The sequence below is a fragment of the Gymnogyps californianus genome, chromosome 2 (assembly GCF_018139145.2).
Source record: "Gymnogyps californianus isolate 813 chromosome 2, ASM1813914v2, whole genome shotgun sequence".
Classification (NCBI taxonomy): domain Eukaryota; kingdom Metazoa; phylum Chordata; class Aves; order Accipitriformes; family Cathartidae; genus Gymnogyps; species Gymnogyps californianus.
The window spans coordinates 121,270,648-121,290,159 of NC_059472.1; the positions used below are offsets into that span (position 1 = coordinate 121,270,648).

The 19,512-nt window shown below is 43.8% G+C and overlaps 1 protein-coding gene across 3 annotated transcripts in view; it reads right to left on the minus strand.

Annotated features, from left to right (window-relative positions):
• POMGNT2 (protein O-linked mannose N-acetylglucosaminyltransferase 2 (beta 1,4-)) overlaps positions 1-17,594 on the minus strand; it is a 33,604-nt gene extending 16,010 nt beyond the window's left edge. Inside the window, exon 1 of one of the 3 annotated variants that reach the window (XM_050891229.1) lies at positions 17,544-17,594. The gene's annotated coding sequence lies outside the window, so the exon portion shown is untranslated. Of the gene's footprint in view, positions 1-15,082; positions 15,133-17,543 lie in introns of those variants that run through there. The other 2 variants (XM_050891226.1, XM_050891231.1) reach the window with 2 other exon arrangements.
• Between the last annotated feature and the right edge of the window lie 1,918 nt (positions 17,595-19,512).

Consider the following 19,512-nt stretch of genomic DNA (forward strand, 5'->3'; position numbering starts at 1 on the left):
ACACTTGCCACAGAGGGCTGTGGGGCCTCCTGCATGCCTGGGAGACCCCCTGCAGCCACAACTTAGCCTGAAGTTGGAGGCCCTGTCAGCATGGCCTTGTCCCGAGAAGGGTGGAGGAAAAGGGAGAGAGACCCTTTTTCCTGTCTGTTGAGACAAACAGGGTAGTCATAACCAGCGAGTCTCATAGACGTCTTAGAAAATGAAGATGCTAATACCACAGCAAAATAAAGCTGTTGAAAGGAAAAACATCCTTGAATGTGAACACCATAGGGGCGCCAAGGTATGTAAAAGAAGAGAAATAACAGAAATACAAAACTTGCATTTTAGGCTAACCAACAGAACAGTCAGGCACTTTGATAGATCTGTAGGGGTGAAGAGCTAATAAGTGTGTGGAAGTATCTGAAGGACAGAGCTTAAGATGTCCAAGCATTTCACTGCCTTCACTGGATTATACACCTGTTTGCAAGTCGGCTGCAGTTGTTCCAGAACTGACGAGAACATCTCAGTTCACACGCAGGATTACAGCAGGACTGTTCCCCGCAGCTGCCTTTGCCCTAAGCTTCCACCTTCTGGTATGTTCAGAGACTTTGTGCTCTCCTACAAACCCTGGAGAACTAAAACCTACAAACCAAAGTCCTACTACTTCATGGAAAGAACTCCACAAGGGAACAGCAGCAGTGTCTACAATCTTGATCAAAACAGCAGTTTCGATCCAAGCTGGAGCGTGTGCTTCAATTAGCCAGTCTCTGACAAATGCCCGGAGGTACCTAGCACAGCAGCATGACAGGAATGCAGTTGAGAGCCAAGGTAAAGGAGAATCTGAATCAAATCAAGGGAAATAAAAAGGTTTACTGCCATTTTGAGTCCCAAAATTGCAAACAGACTGTTTTACCTCCAACATCCCCTTCAGCCACACCTGTAGACCACAGCCTCACATTTTAAAGGGATGCAGCCAGACTATAACCCAACCCTATTCATATGATAGTAGCGTAATATTAACAACTGATAGGAGCACAGTATTACTAGATACCCCCCCCAGTGTAACCACTTAGACCGAAGCTAAGGGAGCACAAACATCTGTGTTCTGGGTTGGCAGCATATCCCAGGGGTGCTAATATTCACATGAAAATTCAGAACAGAGCGTAAGGTCTCACAAATCATCTAAAATAACTTATACTGGAGCCAAAAAAAAAAAAAAAAAAAAAAAGGGTGTTTCCTGACAGCATAGGCCATAGGACTGAAAAATGTCTGCTAGCCAATTTAAACACTTCCTTAAAACTGTTTTTCGATTAGTACTTAAATATCCTAGTGTGATTTTCCCTGTGGAAAAGAACAATTCTTACCTTGTCTCTCATCTGACTACAGTATCATCAGAGGGCCCAGCAAAGCAGTAGTAACACATGGCTGTGGGCCAGGCATTTATTGCTTCAAATGTTGCTCTGAGGGCTACCACGCTACTGACAGGGGGAAGAGAAGAATGCAATGTGAATCATCTTTCTCAGCTTCAACGTGAACCACTGCATGCGATAGGGAAAGTGTGAGGAATACACTGAGTTACTTGTACAAAAACATTCCAACACCTCCAGGTGTCATATGCAACAATTTACAGTTCAATAGCTAAGAAGAACTTCTTCATGCCCTTGGCAGCTTGAAAATTCATGGAAGGACTATTGAATCTAGGCATATTTATCAAGGGCACAGCAGCAAGAGGAAGAGGTTCGAGCCTGATTTGAGGGTTTTTTTTGTATAAGACTTGCTGTTATATTTATTTTAATAGTAATAAAAAATAAGGTGGTTAATTTTTGCCCCATAAATCCCACCAATAAATCAATGCATCATTTCCCTACACCCCACCTTCTCACCCCACCTCTGTGGAGGTTACAACACCCCCATAAATAGCTGATATGACATTTAATACACACAAGAAGGTGCAAGTTTCAGAGAAAAAGCAGAAAGTATGTTAGGAGAGGAACATCTGCAAACCTACTGACATAGCTGTTATTCAATGCTGGTCCTTCGATGATGGGAGATTCCTTACCCAACCCTGCTACAGCAGCTCATTTCTGTTCCCTTCCTTCCCACCGGCAAGATCTCCTGCCTCTGTTGAGTCAAATGCTGAGTCAAGTATTTGGCAATGAGAATCTCTTCAAATAACTGAAGTGTAACCTGACTGTCACTGAGAGAAGAGCAACATCAGCCTGATAAACCAACTGCTGTTTAAAACAGCTCCGCTTAAGAACATCTGCCGCCATGCATTATGTACAGCTCTGGATCCATGTGCAGATATTTGCAAAGTCAAGAAGAGAGTGGTCTTTCAGCTACTTTACACAGTATCTGAAGACATCAAGGGCACTGCAGGTAGCATCCTATATCAAGATGTGCTTCTCCACCTCTAGACTTCTGCTAGCATTGCTGCTGATGCAGCCATTCCCCACAGAGGTCATCAAGCCATTATGAACGCCCTGCAGCATTACCCAAGCATAGGGAGGGTTGGAGCAGGTCTGAACCCTCTCACTTGCAAAGAATTCCCAAGATGAGTCACAGTAAAAACATATGTGCTGACACACCCATCATCCTCAGAGAGGAAGGTTCTTGTGACCTTGGAGAAAAGACAAGACTAAAATATACACATGTATCGGCTAATAGGCAGTGAAACCCATCCCAAGTCTGGAGGGGTCAGAGATGGAGGACATACATCATCCCAGGCAGAACCTTCCTGCCTTGGCTCATTGAACTCCACCCTCTCCATGGCAGAACGATGTGCTCATAATCTGTCCTGGAGGCTGACAGGAACAGTCTGAGGTAGCCAACCCTTCTTCCCAGGCAAAGGGATTAAAGCTACAGCCACAAAAAGCTCCTCTTGCAACTATGAAAACTCAAATCTGCACCTGTATTAATGCAGCAAGTATCTGACAGGAGAAAGCACCCAAGTCAGAGGCTGAGGACTGACTAGAAAACAGCCATCTTGCTAAGTGACTTGAGGTTACACAAAATAACCACCATTTCTTTACCATCAAGGTGATGAAATATACTAAAATAAAAACTAAAATATACTAAAATAAAAACCCTCTTCTCTAATTTGCTTGAATATATTCAGTGCTTAAAGATGAGCATGTACCTAAGAGCCCTGTGTTCCAAAAGGACAAAGACATGCACATAAATTAAGCAAGGACTAGAGAACTTTTTGTATAACTTGACTTTGTTACCTCTGTGCTAAATATATATATAGGTATATAATACGCATGTATGACTACTACAAAATTCATATAAAAGATTACAATTAATATATAGACTATATATTGCTCTTAAGTTTATACCTGCATTAAAAGATGATTAATCAGTGGCTTTATAAATTTAAAGAAATTAATTTCAATAAGCTGCTAGCTTCCCAGCTTTAGTGTTATACCTTTGACACAATTGTAACACAGTCAGAAGCCAAGAAGCTGCAAAGCCATATATAAATGTGTGCGAAGCTGTCCCAGATAACCTTACAGGAGAAGGGAAGGGGAGAGCAACTCCAATCTTCATTTTCTATTAACTCTCAGGTCTCTGCATGAACATGAGTAATAACCTAAGTAGTAAAGAACAAACAGCCAGAAGCAAGGAGCAGGGGTAAGAACAAATCATTAAAAAGTGATAAGCACCAAGGGCCCTAACTTAGCTAAAGGCAGTAAAAATGCACACACACAGGAAACCACCTCATGTCTCCTCAAAATGAATCTGGTCATATAGTTTTAGTGCTGAGTAAGTGGCTGCCTCAGTGCAACACCTGAGTGTCTATTAGAAAGGACACTATTTCATCTATGTGCTTAGAGGTCTGATAACCTATTTTCCCAGGTGTGTGTCTCCCTCCTTCTAAAAGAGGGAATTACACAGCAAATTAATCTTTGTGCACCTTTTTATTTTCCACCCCTCCTCCTCTTCCCTCCCTCCACTCCTCCCATCCATTGTGAAAGATAAGCAGGAAAATATTGAAATAAAAATTGAAATAAATTCACAATAGCAGGAACAGCCTCAGTCTGGTTTGGGTCACACAAGTGAGCTTATGATGTGGTGAGTCAGTGCAAAAAAAAGAGGTCATGAAACTGGTGTCACACACCTTTCTGGAGAGGGCTTTTTGTCCACACAGGTATGGGTGAAAGGCTCATCTGCCTGGGGAGCAAACACTGGAAACTAATCTTGCCAGTGCAAAGGGATTTCAGTTCACAAGCCATCAACATCCCACTTAATTTCCATTACAGGTGGCCAGCTGGGAGAGGGGAAGCCAACAGCAAACTAAGACACAAAACAATTCACAGCTAATTCATTTCCAGTGCATCAAAGGCTCATCAGTGACTGCCCCATGCAATGGACTGTGGTCATCCTGTAACCACATTTGACTGTCTGCTTGCCAGAATCATTGACGATACAAAGCATTCCTCTTCAAACAGGGAACACAGCCCCTACACCCAAACTAAGGAGGGCTTTTTTCTGGGACAAAAGAAGGGACAGAGCCAGATGGTTTCAAATTCCTTCAAGGCACTTGCAATTGCCAAGGTATTTTACACAGACCATGCTCAGATGTTTCATTGGTCACCAGTGATCCAAAATTCACATACAGCTTAAAACTACGCATGGGTTTCTGAGCTTAAAGAAATCAGGGTCTAAACTCTCAGTTGGGTACCACTCTTAGAACAAAACACATTCATACTAGTACACCACTGAAGGGAACCAAACTGTCAAGAATAAGTGTTATTCAGAGAACAGTATGCAAAAGTGGGCCCTAAAACATAATGGGTGAAATTTTAGCTCCAAAAGCAATGAAAAACTCACAGCATGGCTTTGAGAAGAAAATGTAGCAGAAACACCCCAAACAGGCTGGTTTTGAAGACAGGAAGCTCTGAGAAGGGAGAGCAAAGCTTATTTTTCAGTGCTAGCCACAAGACTTCATAAAGTAATCTTTTAAAAACTATATGGTCTACTGATTACTGTATCAGAGAGCATAACTAGATGAATAAGAAAGATCTGTGTGCAAGCTCACTTCATATAAGAGGTACATAGAGCATGACTAGGAAACTCATTGTAATTCCTTGGCTTCATGCAAGCATGGTCCTAGCACCTACACAGCTCTAAGCTGAAGAAAGAGATGGTTCTCTGAAACAGAAGTAGCCTACGCCAAATCTATACAACAAGGACTTCCAAACAAGGACCTGTCGTGGTTTAACCCCAGTCAGCAGCCAAGCACCACGCAGCTGCTCCCTCATTCCCCTCCCGCTCCCGGTGGGATGGGGAGGAGAATCGGGAAAGAAGGCAGAACTTGTGGGTTGAGATAAGAACAGTTTAATAACTAAAGTAAAATATAATACTAACAATAATAATAATGAATATAATAATAATAATAGTAATGAAAAGGAATATAACAAGAAAAAGGGGGGGGGGGGGAGGAAAAAACCCCAGTGATGCACAATACAATTGCTTACCACCCGCTGACCGATGCCAGAGCCGCAACCCGTGCCTCCTGCCCAACTCCCCCCCTGTTTATATACTGGGCATGATGTTCCACAGTATGGAATACCCCTTTGGCTAGTTCAGGTCAGCTCCCTCCCAGCTTCTTGCACACCTGCTTGCTGGCAGAGCATGGGAAACTGAAAAGTCCTTGGCTTAAGAGAAGCGCTACTTAGCAACAACTGAAACATCAGAGTGTTATCAACATCATTCTCACACTAAATCCAAAACACAGCACTGTACCAGCTACTAAGAAGAGAGTTAATTCTGTCCCAGCCGAAAACAGGACAGGGCCCAAATCCCAGAATTCAGCTCCTCTTTGCTCCTTGAGCAACAAAGAAGCAGGCAGATCAGACTTTAGACATCTTTCCCTGCTAATTACATGACAACAGCTTAAAACAAAGATTGTATCACACCCATTGTCTCTCAAGAGCAAAAATACATATATAATCAAATCGTTAAGGTAAACCAGTAGAAAGATGGAAAGGAAATTCACACCATATACAAAGAAATCTTTGCAACCAAAAAATGAAACTGTTTTTATTGAGAATTACATTTTCTCAGTTGAACTTTGGCAAGTAAGCTGGATGGTACAAAAAACACTTTCACAAACACAAAAAAACCCTTCTGTTATCAAATAAACTCTTACTCCTCTCATCTTTAATCCCAATCTCCATATATATCATCTCCACACAAGAACCAAGCAATCCTTGTTTAACATCAAAATGTCCCTTGGCCCCTTTTTTAACACGTGTGGTCTTCAGAACATCTAGCAGCTGAAGAAGGGGCTCCTGGATGCAACTGTGCAGAGGAGTCCAGCTGTCAATAATTATCTAGATCTCTGTTTCAGTTTTGTAAGGCAGAACCAAAGGCCAGGAGAAAGGATGACACTTGCATGTGTGTTTTGAAAGGAAAAGGCGAAATATTTTACAGTGGAAAAGGGAAACATCAGTTGGTTCAGCCGTAAGAATTGTGCAGCACAGCCTCTCATAGGTATGACAAAGCAAGCTTTGGTGCATGAGACAGTCAAATGGCAATGAAAGCTGCAGGCAGGATGGGAAAAGTTAGTGAAACTTTCCAGCTGTCAGTGGAAAAAGCTTTAAGAGCTGAAGGGGCAAATTATTGAGCCCTTCGCTTACAAAGCATTCCTAATGAAAACTTCCAAGTTAAGTCCAAATAGCCAACTATACTTAACTCAGGTGTGTCTCTTCTCAAACATAAACAAAGCAAACCAAAAGAATATAGAAGACATAGGACTGAAATAAAGGGAAGAAAGAAAAGAAACAAGTAGGAAGGGAATAGAGAACAAAAAGACGACACACTTGGACAAAGGATGCACAGCAGAAGAATGTGCTCCAGAGAAAAAAAGACCAGACTGGGAGATTATCTTTTTGATCTGTGTTTATCAGTAAAGCACCAAGGAATTTCCAATCATAAGCCTGAGACCTCACTGCACTGTATGAAGTAAACAAAATCACTTAAAACACAGGAGATGGATGTGAGAACTGCAGTGCCAGCTGCAATGCTGTGGGACCAGTTGGAGGTAATTCAGTGAAAACGAATGATGCTATAAAATCAGTGCATCAGGAAAACTCAGCCCCCATCTCTCTTTAAAGAGTCTCAAGGATGCAAGAGGGATGACATCTAATTCAGCACCAAAAAAACCAATAAACACATTTCCATCTGTACATAAAAATGATGTCTCCCCACCCAATTAGAATGCAAGCTCAACTCCAGCAGGAAGGGGACAGACAACTTCACACCACCAGGAGCACGCGGACAGCACCCAGAGCAGAGAATATGCTGCTTCCTCAGAAAGCACACATGCTGTCAAATTCAAAGGAGCAAGAAACATAGCATGAAAATGAACTGAAGTGGAGGAAAGAAAACAGAGCCAAAAAGAGTGCTTCCGCTAAAGGACAGCCAGAGTAAGAACCAGATGAAGAAAAGATCTAGACCACTCTGCCTACTGCACACTGCCATCAGCAGCCAGAAAAAAAAAACAATCCTCCTTTAGCCACTTTTCCAAGAGGTTTCTTTCTCAGGCTGGCAGAGCAAGCCAGTGTACAGAGCTTTGGTCCAAAGGCTTTTACACTGGGCAGGAGGGAAAGAGGTTGAATTGTAAATTATTGAAAATTTCTACATATTCCCCTGTTTGCAAGGGAGGAAAAGTTATGCACTCTCTTGTAACGTTCTCAGTCTCTTCTAATGCTTCAGCCCTTCTAGGCAGAGGCACCACACTATCATACCATCCACTACAGACAAGGTGTTCTGCTCACAATAAGCAGACATGGGCAGAGTGTGAAAAGTGAGGAGGGGAAATGGATAGATGCACTGTAAGGTAGCAAACGCCAAACCATTAGGGTTTCCATCTACATCAGTTCACATCGTAGAGTCAAGGACAGTAACACAGAAGAGCAACACCTGCACTACTCACAGACCACTCTTCCAGGTGACTGGAAAAGGCCCATTTCCTTTTCCTACTTCAAGCCACTAAAACAAATCAATCCTCCTTTCACAGCAAAAGCTTTGCTTACCCCACACAGGGTGGTGTCAGGTAGATACCCCTAATGGAAGCAATGCATGTGCTTAGATTTAAGCACGTGCTTAACTCCTGGCTGGATCAGCACTTTCAACCACACATCCTTGTGGGCCGAGGATTTGCATTCTTACACATCTTTAAACTTTCCAGGATGTGTAATTTATCATTCTGCCTGTGATAAAGGATAGCAACACCCTGCTTATTTCTCTTGCTCTCAGTACACTGCAGAAAACAAAAATATAGATTTCTCAACAGCAAGGTGGAGGACACCAATATCCCTTTTCCCCCTCTGATAATTTAGCTATAGCATATCATCACCAGGCTTGAATCAGAAAAAGGGGAAAAAAGACTCAAAGGGAGAAGGAAAAAAAGTGGGGGAAAGGATACTTACTGCAATAGAAACAAACAAAAAATCCATTTGCAGATCACATATGAAAAGAACACCTATATTAAATGTGATCTCAGAAGAACTGGCTAGGATAAATCGATGTCCAGTTCCAGGTATTTCAGCCTAAATATGGAAAATACACATTACTCTGAGTTTATGAAGGCCTTAGTTTTATCAGTACTATTTATACACACTTTCTTGGTTAATTTTAGACATATCGCTTATACTATACACACACTATAAATACAAAATGCATAGCAGTGCATTTATGTGTCACAGAAACAAGATTTTTAAACCAACAGACTTGAGTGCTCACTGATTTTAAAAGACAACAGCTCCCTATTTTTTAACACATTTCTGAATTATATATGGGCTGTGTATGCCTCCAGACAAATGAACACTGATAAATTACGTTCTGTCTCTAGCCAGGCACTTCAAGTAATCTCCACCCTCCCACCTCCTCGTCACATGAAATAAAGATGAAGCACCACCCAACGTCAGTCACATTGCAGATCCATTCAGCAGCCGCCTCTACCTGAAACAACAGAATAGAGGTGTCAAGATCTGCATCAGTCTCCACTATCAGAAGCTGAAATTTTTGCTGCAACAGACTCAGGCAACCTCTGAGAGGGCACTGGCTAGTACATGCCCTACACAGCCAGCATTACACTAGACTGCATCCAGCTCTTCTCACAAGTTTCTCCCAATGGGATTGCTCTCCTTCGTAACTGACTTTATCTTTTATGCCTGGACAAGTGATTTCGGCTGCATCTGTGGACTGCGATACGTTTAACGAACAGCACAGCGTGCTCCATGACCTGGCTGCTCCCCAGCCATGTGCCTGCGGGAATGCTGCCTGGAGTATTAAGCCCACTGCATGTGCTTGAGCACACACATCCCATTTCTGACCTGCTTCATTACCCTTTTCCCAGCAAGCTCGCCCAGAGTTAATTTAATGCGCTTAAGGACTGAAGACCAGCCTTGCCTCCCTGCAGTGCTATCAAACATGTTACAGGCAGCGAATTTGGCCGTATTCCATCCATGGGGTCTCCTCCAAAGTCCACTTCTTATGACAATAGCTAAGCTGATGCTTGATCAGTATGAGAACAGTGCTCCATCCAACACAACGCACCACCACCATGGAGAGCTGCTGTACCCTCACACTGACCCTTGCATACCCTAGTCCCTCCCCTATAACAGCACAGGAGCTGGATCATTTCCAAGTCTCCTTATCTGATACTCACAAAGCATGGAACTGCAGAAGATCAGAGTACGAAACAGTGGTTACTTTTTCCTATATTCAGGCCCTACTGGCCTGGTCAGCTTAACACAATGTCTCTCTACAGTTACAGAAGGGCACTTGCAGTCCCCAGGCCAGGAAGCAGCACTGAGGAGACACAGGAATAAGCAGAGGCAAGTAAATGCTTTCCAGCTTCTTCGTTAGCAAACCGCAGCAAGAGTTCCCTGAGCTTAGGGACTCTCATCTTCAGCTTCAAACCCCCACGGAAGAAAGTTTTTTCCTTTCCAAGGGCGACTTCCAACTTCATCAACATTTAGGAAGGATCTAACGTGCAGGAGGCCCAGTATAACCACCACGGCTTTGAGAGGGAGAGGGGTAGAGTCTGCATTCAGAACCACACCTGGACGTGCCTTTGCAGTGCAATCCCATCTCTCTTTACAGACAGGCTTCCTTCCAACCCATTCATAAGTACCTGTACTATGCTTTCTACCAGTACTATATAAAATAAGAACCTTTAAAGTTCAAACACAAATCACTTCTTTACTGATCTGGCCAATTAAAAAAATGAAGAATGATAACAAGCTGTGAAATTTATCTTGTCACCAGCCTAATTGCTACTCGGGGCTTCAAATTATGGCAGAAAAAATGAGGCACAAAACTGAACTGTTTATAGCTTGTTTGGATTCTGGTTTACAAAGTACAGCATTATCTTTGTCAATGTGTGAGGAAATGCAATTGCACTGTGGACCTCTACATCAAAAAAACCTGCTTTAATTAATTGAGTATTAAACCAGCAAGAAAAGAATTACTGTGGTTATTTCAGAGTTGCTTATTGCTTTCATACATGTGATCTGTCTGCAAAGGTTAATACTAATTTGCCAAAAATCTTAGTTCATTTTACTACAGAATTATTAGCGTATTAGGATTTAGGATTAGGATACTGGGATACTACAATTATTAGGATACCTGGTGGTATCCTAATAAACACAGAAACATTTTGAGATCTCCTTTCTAAGGAGGGACTGGGGAAGGACTGAGGAGTAAAGGAGGAAGGAAAGGTTGCAATTTAAATAAGTGTGAGAGTGTCTACAGATGGAGAGTTAAGGACAGAGAAAGATTAAGTGAGGAACTCTGTGTCAAGGGGGGGGGGGGGAAATCAATGACAAAACTAGGAGTGGACTACAAACCTTCCAAGTTTAATTACAATACCTTAGGTGCACTTAGATGCTCTTGGTTTACAGTTTACTCATTCATCTTTCTTTACTAAGAGAGTCAACCATAGGTACCAGAAATTAAATCCCACCAATCAAGAGCAATCAAGGTTACATTTTTAAAGCTAACTCTGCCCCTCTCTTCTTTCCCCCAAGCTTCCAACTTCCCATCTCAGGGCTGTCAGTAGTTGTCAGCACATCATACGAGAAACTCATCTGAACATACAATATAACTTGACAGGCAATACATCAGAAAACCTAGATGTGACAACGGCAAATTCCACCAGATGGTCCTGGATCATATCCATCCATTAAAAAAAAATAAAAAAATTGAAAGAAAGAAAAAAAACACCACAGAAAAGCAGAACTTCTGAAGAAAAAAAAAAAAATCCAGTATATGCACTGTTTCACCTTTTGTCCTATCCGTGCCAGAAAAGGAGACACACAATAGCTCCACCTCTTGTCCTCACCAGATCCTTCTGTCATTAAGATCAATATGTGTATTTCATCCTCCTACCCTAAGAAAAGGCTTCTAAATAGAGATGCCACTCCATTAAAAGGCAGTATGTACTAGTAGTAATGGTGTTTTCCAATTGAGAAAACTCTCTCAATGACTCTGGAGCCTGGTTGTGCTCCAGCATCAACATGGTCTCCAGGTACACCAAACCCAAGCAGTTAGCCCTGGGAGTGGCTGCAAACTTGGAGCACTGTCAAGACTCCCTGTTCACCACCCTTCCCATCTCCCTGTTGCTCTTGTAGGCAGCACAGATTCTGTCTGGGTTCAGCCTGCCTACAAACCTCATCAGCCTTTGCAACGGCCCTTGTAGGAGAGACCTGGGATTGCGTTGTCCACTGTCAGCCACGCAATCCCGTGAAGGCAGCTGAGACCTGCAGGTCAAACACTGACTGTCCAGGCCTAACCTCAATGCAGGTAAAACTGCCTTTGATACACACGAAGCTCAAACCACCTTCCAGCAGGTAGAGAGCACAACCTGCTCCTGATTCTGGCCTCAAGCTCACACAAAACACAGTGCTGAGGCAGGCACAGGGTCAGGACGCTGTGCCACCCTCTGGGAGGTCAGCGCAGTCCCATGGCACAAAGCACCAGGTTCAGAGGCAGCTCTGGGGTTAATTCACTGCCAGGAAAACACTGAAGCTGTCACTGTTCTTCAGGTGAGTGTCACCAGCCTGGCCACAGCAGCAGCTCAGCTGGGACAAAAGCGACAGGGCTATGAAACATAAATCAAACCTGCGCAGGCTGTCACTGCTCAAGCAAGACCTTCAGGGACACCATCCCTCACTCCTGTTCTGCCCCTACCTTCAATAGCTGTGTGCAGATGTACGTGTTTTGCTCTGTGAAAGTAACTGTAACTGGAAAAAAAAATACCATGTATCCTTGTCCTCCCAATTACACATGCTCTGAAGTAAAAGGTGTTTAGTCAAATATATTTTAAATTGGTAGAGCAAGTAGATATGAATCTGAATGCACACAGGGAACAAAGACAGTGAATAACATGGTGTTATTTTACCAAACATTTAACAGGACAGGATAGTGCTTCAAAGTTCTTTGGAAATCCGAGAGCTTCTTTGAATAAAGCTGTGACTGTGGCAGAAAGCAGATCTACTCCTTGCCAGTGCACAAGTTGCACTCCACAGCTCAGGACTGAAGAAATCTCTCTTCAGGCCACTGTGGCAAAATGTTTCCACCAAGAAACTAGACTGAGCCTTTAACAAAGGAGTATTTCTGTATATTATAAATACCTATTTTCCTTCCCCTAAGCAAAGTTCCTTCCATTATAAACTCTCCTTTGCTGTTAAACAAAGTGCACCTATTTCCTGAGTGAGAAACACCTGGGAGGGGGAATACTCCAGTGCACTGGTGGGGAACTGGGCTGCAGTCGTGCTTCAGAAACTGAGAGTGGACTCTGCTCCAGAGATTACTAATGAAAAGGGCTTTTTTAGCAATGGCTGATGGCTACTCGCTGACTTCTGAAGCAGCAGTTTATTGTCTCCATCCCATTCATTTTACAATTATCACCTTTAGCACAGAGAGGAAGCTACTTTTACAACATGGACCTGAGAACAAAAGGCTTACAAAAAAGTCAGTTCTCCCCTCCTCTTCAAACTTCAACAAGGAATATCTGATTTTTTACTCTGTCATTTTAACATAAAAGTCAGTGACATTTTCAAGTTTTGCTGTTGTGTACCAGTGGGGTTTCAAATACTGCAGAGGAACATAATTACACTTACAGACACTTTTGACTGGAACTTAAATGTTGTGACAGCACATAATAGTCTCTTAGAGATAAGAAAAATAAGCATTTAGCTCAAAATGTATGTTCTGATCAAACTTAAAATGGACACCACCTTTTTAGTGGAGTGCCTTTTGGCATCCAGAAGTTTTTCTATAAATACTAGACTACTATTTTTCAAAACATCAACTTTCTACAGAGAGAAAAATAAACAACTTGCTATTTAATTGTTCTCAGCAGAAATACTGTAAAACAGAAGGCATAAGAATAATACGTGTTTAATAAAATTGGCAAAATGTCACTTCCTCCCATTTTGATATTTAATTATGTCTCATTAGAAAAGCAAAAATACTGCAAATCAAAGTCCAAGAATCAGCTGTTTATTTATTTATAGGCATTTATATAGCGCTTATCACCATAGTAACCAGGAATCTTTTTTTCTTCTTGTTCAAAGGAAAAGTTGTAATTTTGAAATGTGATCCTTTGATGTTACAGTGCAAATAGGTACTTATGACCTATGCTGCAAACACTTAGGCAGGTGCTTAAAGTACATGAATAGACCTAAGTCAAAGGCATGATGAAAGAGACAGAAACAGGAGAAAGGAACCAAGAAGCAAGTGAGAACAGGGAAAGAGTAAAGAGCTTTCCTACGAAAATTCACAGTGCACTGGGTCCTACAACAAGCCATGACCTCCCCGGTGCTTTTTTCCTGTAATAGTAAGTGATTGTTCATGGAGCACAGTTCAATTAATCAAGAGTGATCACCAAGTTCCCAATTTATGCTGAGGACACCGGTGAATATTCTTGAGCAAGGATTTCTAAAAGCATAGTAGCTTACGAATGAAGCCGCAGAGGGCTGCCTCCTTTTGAGAGCAGAGAAGTCAGGAGCCTCACTTTGACTCCTACTCTCTTCTGATCCCCCAGCCATTAGCCATTATCAAATTCCCACAGAATTAATGGACCTTTTTAAAAATGCCATCTACTCACAAAACGTCAAAGAAATGAGTAAATTAGAACATTGCTCCTGCATACACCATTATAGAATGAAGTACTAGGTATGTCATGCAATTGCAGTTTCCTCATGATACTCCTGGTGTGCACAAGCACACAACTACTTTTCAGACCCTCAAAAGAGGTTGAAATTGTTTTTATACTATTTAATCTGGTTGCTTCCCACCAACATATAGATTACACACATACATGCACAATGTAGTACTTCAGATCCTTTTAAAAGCTAATGAGCTTCTAATTGGGACTGAAAGAAGAAAAGAGATCTTTGCCCTATTGTCACTTTGTTATATAAGAGATCTTATCATCAAGATTTCCTCAAGACACAGGTATATGAAGTTATTACCTTCAACTCTGCATTTAGTTTGATCCTATCTTCTTCACAAACCAAGACTGTCCAAAGCAGTTAAATAAAGAGTGTTCAGTTGTTCCTAAACCAAACACATAAATCTTTACACAAGACTGGTGGTTATTTTGTAGTCTTTTTTTAAGCTGTATTCTAAATAGGGCAGAAGCTGCATGTATGACAGCAGGAAAAGTGACAAGTTCCTTATCTGGAAAAGCACCAGCTGGCACTGTTATCAGAGCAGACCAGCTCTTTTAAAGTGGACTGATGAAGCTATTTTTAAAAACACCTAATAACATCACAGAGGAGAATCTGATCTCTGCAAAGGTGAGCCGTGCAGCTCGATACTCCTGGGAAGCAGCTAATGAAACTGAAGCTCGTCAGACACAGACTGTGTCCAGTAATTGGCTTTGAAAACTCGCAGTTTAAATTCCACCACACTGAGTTCAATGCCCCGCTCACAGCTTGCTCCAAACGCACGCAGAGCTGAGTGCTGTCTAGCATGACCAAATGCGAGCGGCCACCTTTCCACTGCTTGTGCCACCAGGCCCAGCCTGCGTACTTGGAGGGCAAAGAAAGAAACCTACTTTCTTCCAGCACCTCACACCTACCAGTTCACTTCCAGGACAGGGACAGACAGCTGCAGGGGGAAGAAGGCAGAATGGTGTCGGAGCAGGCAGTGTGCTGATGGAGAAGGAGGGAACACGTCCTACTACAGAAGGTGAAGGAAAGGGGTGAAGACCTAAAAGGAGAAGGAAGAGGGTCCCATGTCATGCATTCATCCAGCACAGCAGAACCACTGACCAATGCTAACTCTCAGTCAACGCTCTGTGCCGACTGTGCAAAGTCCCTTAGGAACAGCCACTGGCTTCCCCAGGAAGGCAGCCAGCAAAATAGGGGAAGTGTCACCCATTTTCCCTGAAACTCCACTTACCCTTCCTAGCCCACTCCTCCCCGAGCTTTATGGACCCATACACCCATTCTACCCCTCAGTCTGAACCACAAAACTGAATTCTGCGACCATCTTGGGTAACAACTGAACAAATTATTGTCCCACAGTGTGAGAAGGCAAAATTTTGTCTGTACAGCTGAGAACCTCTGATCTGGTTCTAGTTCTGTGGTTTAACGCTCTCCTTTGCGCCACCTTCTTCTTCATGATTCTTCCTGCCTCCCACTACTTCCTAGAAAAATCTGCTCCTTCGCAGCCTAGATACGCTCCAGTTGGAAAAGCCATTTTAAATAGAAAGCAGGTTCTTCTGCTGAGAGAAGTCATCTACGGCTCTGTTTATTTGAATAAAATGATAGTTTTACTAGTGGAGGATCTCTAAGCCTCTATGTTTTAAAACACCTCCTAAAGACCTTGCTGTGTTAGAGCACAGGTCAGATATAAATCTGTTAAAAACTCTGGGGAACAGTAACTGAATGTGGGCTGCTGTCATAGGGAACTGTTTAAACCAACAGCACTTACCAAAGACTTTAAAGCAACAATCTTTAAGAGAAGGGGGTGAGAATAAGGAGAATGAGAATACCCAATTTTCAGATGATTGAAGCAAACCTCAGTAAGTTCACAGTGAGATGCAACTCAGGAGATTGGAAATTTAACTGGAAAAAGATTTCCATATAGTCAAGCCATTTTGTACATTGCTTAATAGAGAATGGGCTCTAGATAATTAGTCCCAAAACATTAACCAGGTACCTAGAGTGCATGTTCATGGCACGCTTCACAAGTGTTGAAGGCTAAACTCCAGCTTTGATGACAGCTAATTAAAACACAAAAGTGAGACTCCAAGTAAAACTGCCACCTTGCAAGCATAAGCCGTTCAAAATGCACTCTTGCAGAAAAGCAGACTGCAAAGCAGGTTTCCTGTATCTAGTTCACGCATTTCGTATCTACCACATTTTTGAAAATGACATTGCAAAATAAACACCCTGTCTTACAGTTGAAGTGTTTAGCATACGTCAGATTTGTTTGGGGGAGAAGGTCCTCCCAAAGAATAAGAGCTCTTCTGGTTCTCAGCTAAGTCAAGGCTTGAGTTAACAAGCTAATCTATCAGTTCAAGTGTTTTGAGATTGCTAGTAAAAGGAGTCATTACTGTTTTATTACCAAAGTCAACAGATTCTCCTGAATCAGCAGTCATCGTTTAAAAGTCAGCATTTGTCAATAGTTATCCAACTATGGTACTGGTGTGAGAACACCAATATGTTCCCTTGCCTTTACCAGTTGTTCAGATACAGTCATCATTCTCATCACCAGAGAAGAGTGTGCCTCTTCGCTTCCCCCCCCCCCCCCCCAAAGCAGCAGCCATTATCTTAATAACCTATTTCAACATTAGGTTAATTGAGAGGGGCTGGAAGGAAGCAAGGGGACACAAGCAGACCAGTAAGCCTGACCTCAGAACATGCATGTGCAACGCACTCAGAGCTGACATACGCAAGAGAAACTTTTGCACCAAGCTTAGTCAGCACACAATAATTAAAAGGGTCAGGATGCGATAAATTCAGCATCCATATCCACTGGGGCCAAATTCACAAGGACTACTAAGCTTTAAAAGCTGAAGACAGGTGTCTAGGGGGGTTCCCAAGGCACTCAGCCATCAAGGAAAATTGTCAGGAGAACATAATTACATCTTTAGTTGCCCTGGTAGGCTTTAAACCTGCAGCGTCTTTGACCTCTAGGGAGGTTATTAGAGTTTTAATTGAACCGTGTTTCTGTGGTGCAGGCAGCTGCCTACAAGAGCTAACCTCACAGCGTCGCCTGCCCCTGCTACCGGTCCGGACCGCTTTCGCTCCCCGGCTTTGGAGAAGAAAGGTTTCCACGTCCAAGGTGTCAGCTCCGCTCTGTGCAATCCTGGGGGGTTTCCGTGGGTTATTGCCCCACCGCCCCGTGGCTCCCCACTGTGGAGTCGCCGCCGCCCACGAGAGACATCCCCTCGGTGCCCCGGTCCCCCCCGCCTCCCCTTCACCCACTTTCCCCTCAGAAAAGAGGCGGCAGCTGCCGGTCCCCGCGAACCGCCCCCTGCGGGTACCCGGCCCGGGCCGCCCCCGCCCCACGGCCGCCCCGCGCCGCCTCACCTGCTGCCCGCGGCGCCAACGGCAGCAACCGCCCCCGCGGCTCGGCCCGGCCCCGCCGCCCCTACCGCCTCCTCACGGCCTCCCCGCCCGCGGCGGGCGGTGCCACCATGTCCTGGCAGGCGGGCGCTGTCCGCCGGGGCGGCGGGGCGGGGCGGCACCGCCTTCCCCGCGCTCCCGGCGGCGGCGGAGGGCGGTGATGGGGAGCGGGGCGGGCGGCCCCTCTCCCGCCGTGCTCGGGAGAGCCGCGGCGCATGCTCAGTGCCGGGCGCCGCGAAAGGCATTCTGGGGGGTGTAGTTTGCGGGTGCCTGGGTGCCACGTCCCCTCAAGGTGGGCTTCCTGCCGGAGTTTTTAGTACAGACCCTCTAGCCGGTCCCAATCACCCCTGCTCCCACCTCAGTCCGGTGGTTTCCCCTCACCGCTTGTTCCCCAGGCTGCCTCCCTGTCCACTCAACGTCCTTAACCCCTCCGCTTCTCCCAGTCGTCAGCATTGCTCACCCCCCCCTCCTCATCTCTTCCCCAAATCTCCTTCAGCATCCACTTCACTCTTCTGCTGTCCTCCCACCGCCTTCCCACACTGACCTGCCCCTGTCCCTCAGGGTCCCTCCCTGACCCTCAGCTTTCCTCTGCCCGAGAGCCTCATTGCTTGCTGCCCGTACTCCCTGGCCTCTTGATTTCTTCCACTCAGAACATCCGTGCTAAAGCGGAGGGCAACCATCCTTATTACAAATACGTGGCTTCAAATCTACCAGAAAAACCTGACAGATAGCAGGCACCCGCACCTTTACCGGAGGTAGGTTCCTTCCTGCCAGGGAAAGTGTGACAGCAGCGGCAGGTCACGTTCACATGGTGGGGTTTGGTGAGGTCAGACCTCACCAGAGCAACCCTGAGATTATTACAGCTTGAATAAATCACCGAGAGCATGCTGAGTCTGATACAAGAGGTCGAATTGACTGAGCATATGGACACGCGTGTGTACAGCATCCCTGCTTGACCCAGCCTCTCCCAAAGCCAACAGGGCTTTTGTCATTCACTTCACTGAGGCTTGTGATTTCTCATGGCAGCTTTCCACTTCCACACCTACGCAGTGCTCTCAGTCAATGAGAAGGACAATTAATGGTTTGGTAGCATTAGCTACCATTTGGTAGCACGTTAGCTAGTGTTTGTATGCATAATTAAATGCTCCCAGAGTGACAGGATTGCTAAACATGCATGCAGGAAATTAATGTAAAACTTTAACCGTTGAAATGTTTGCCCCTGAAAAGCTGACAGACATTTGGGGGAAATCAAAATTTAATAGCTTAGTACTCCTTCCTCCAGCCTCTTTTTCTGTCTTGCAGATTTTGTAGCCAACGATATGAAGAAGTAACTTGTGTTATAAGAGATACACATGAGAACTGAGGGTTTTCAGAAACGCTTGTTTCTGAATTTAATTTCATTACAGTTTCTATGAATTTTAGTGTTGAGCTCCCATGGACTGATAAGGCAAATGTCAGGCTTCTGAGATTTGTTTTCCAGAGTTTGTACAAGAACTATTACACTAATGAAATCCATTGGAAGAGATCCCATCTACTCCATTTCTCATTAGGTTTGTGAGTTATACTCCAGTCTTAGAGACACTTCAGAATGCTGGAGCCGCATCCTTATAACTAGAGCAACGGTGCAAAATAATAATCGTCACCATTTTCATTAACATTTGTTGGAATAAAAAGTCACTATTTATTTCAACAATGTTTAGAGATCTCTATTAATTTTCCCAAATCATTTGTGAGTAGAAATCTTGACTAAGATTTCACAAATACCTGTTTGCATTTTCACATAAATGTCATCTGCAGTGCTACTTTTCCTCCTTGTTATGAAATATTTAATGAACCAGTCAAAAAGCCAGACATTACAGTAATTTGAATTAAGTGGCCAGTCACGTATCACAGACGATGAATGGCCAAAGACACAGACATAATTGTTCAAGAA